This window comes from Morone saxatilis, unplaced genomic scaffold (assembly GCF_004916995.1).
Source record: "Morone saxatilis isolate NCDOM2014 unplaced genomic scaffold, NCSU_SB_2.0 Contig1, whole genome shotgun sequence".
NCBI lineage: Eukaryota > Metazoa > Chordata > Actinopteri > Moronidae > Morone > Morone saxatilis.
In genome coordinates this window covers 19,958,728-19,961,060 of record NW_023339651.1, presented here as the reverse complement: position 1 = coordinate 19,961,060, position 2,333 = coordinate 19,958,728, and positions in this window count along the sequence as shown.

Genomic DNA, 2,333 nt, shown 5'->3' with positions numbered 1-2,333 from the left:
AATCCCTGCTAGCATAGCTTTGATACTTTGCATTTGAAGATGACGGGATTCAAGTAAAAAAGAGGAGAGAGGGGGCACCCTTGCCTTGTGCCCTGCTGTAGAGGGAAATATTTTTACCTAAAGCAATTGGTCTGAATGGAAGGAGACCGATCCAAGAGATGAATTCATCACCAAACCCAAACCTCTTCAAGACAAAAAAAAAAAAAAGAAGGAAATCCCACTCACGTCAGTTTTTTCGGAATCTAATGAAATGAGCCCTTCTGGGCATCAACCATCTCTACTATTTCAAAGGCCACAGCCTTTATTACAGTTTGCAATTTTGTGTCTTTACATGTTAAATATTTCTCTAGTGTGTAAATAGCGTGTTTGTCTTCACATAGATAGCTAAATAAAATAATTTTCATATCTGAAACGACCTCTCAGTATGAGTGACAGCTTGAAGAGATCCCAATAAGACTGCTGGTCTCAACTGCTGTGTTGTTGTTGTTTTTTTTCAAATGTTGCACAGCTTATCAGAGATCTCGGAAGAAGACCACCCTTAAGATGAAATCAAGATAGAGGATATCAGCAGACAACAAAAGGGGAGCATCTGTTAAAAAACAGAAACCAGTGATAGAGCGATTAAAAAAATATACAGCAGATAACCGTAACACTGATATCCATTTACTGCAGAGCCAGTGTGCTGTATGTGACATTCTCATCTGCTGCTTCAACCTGTTGGAGAACAGAAGCAAAATGAAAACGCAAGAACAAAGATTAAAACTGTGACCTGAAAGCTGTATTATTATTACTTTTTGATCACATAGATGCTGAATCAAATACAGATACTGGTTAAGATGATACTGCATATGATGGTGTTTGTAATATTACAGAAATAATACACACTGTTCTGCAGAGAGACAGAACAGCATATTCAAATATGATATATTTTAAAACTTGATATCACTGTGGTTACCTTAACAAGAGTTTTTTTCTTATGCTTCACAGCACTGTATGATACTTCCTCTTCAGCCTGTGACCAAGGAGCAAGCCACATGTGAGAAGAGATACAAAATAATGGTTTCAGAATGAAAGAAATTACCTAACTAACGATTGTCTTCTACTAGAGAGCGGTGTGAGGCAATTGTGGACATCTAGTTAACTTTAACCAAAGCTAAACTGGGGTTGGCCTGTTGGCAGTGGCTTGGCTGTGGCTAGTGGCTAGTAAGTATTATGGAGCCAGTGGTCCAAATAAGATATAAAAACATTACAGATACTAATGTAAATGATTGTTATCTATTGTCCAGTATTTAGTGTTCATTTCAGCGTTGTCTCGTGCATGTACTATTAATGTTTTGGCAAATGGATGTTGACTCCCACCAGTGTCATTAATAACAAGGCTTTTCTGAAAGTTCTTCATAGAAACATTAAAGAGAAATTGTTTCACAGTTAACTCATGATGTCCAATTAATTCTTCATTACATTTATCCACCCACTGGATACCAACCAGCTTCTCTAACCGTTAGGCCACCATTGCCCAAATGAAGAAGAATTGAGAATAAACCTGAAGTGTGCAGGTACCTTTTAAGTACAGTAAAGTCAGTGCCAGAATTTTTTCCCCTTGAATAGGGCTACTTCTTACTGTATACCACCACCAGTAAGTCCAGGTACGCATGTCTAAACACCCACATAACATTAGATTTTTTTTTTGCCCACCAGCATTGCGTAAAGACCCATCCTACTCTGCCTCTGACTGGCTAGTGTTTGTTGCATCTGTTGGTTTGTTTAGTTAACTTTAGGAGTTAATATTGTGTGGGTCCCCCTTTTGCTGCTGAACCAGCTCTGCCACATCGAGGCATGGACTCCACTTGACCTCTAAAGGTGCGCTGTGGTATCTGACACGTTCTGATGCTCACATGCCCATTGCAGACGCCCTGACTGGTCTGCAGCTACGCAGCCCTATATGCAACAAACTGTGATGCACTATGTGTTCTGACACCTTTCTATCAGAACCAGCATTAACTTTTTCAGCAGTTTGAGCTACAGTAGCTCATCTGTTGGATCGGACCACACGGGCCAGCCTTCGCTCCCTATGTGCATCAATGAGCCTGTGAGCCTTTGTCCCCATTGACCCTGTCGGGCACACTGTCACTGTTGTGTTGACCCTTTCCTTGGACGCAAGCTTCTCTTTGATACAGGTACTGACCACTCGCAGCGGACCCAGAGAAACACCCACAAACGAAACAAGAGCTGCGCAGGTTTGAAGATGCTGCTCTTGACCCCCCCCATCGTCTAGTCCCTTATTCAACAAATGTTGGCCCTTTGTCAAAGTCGCCTGTTTTTAATCTCCCCTC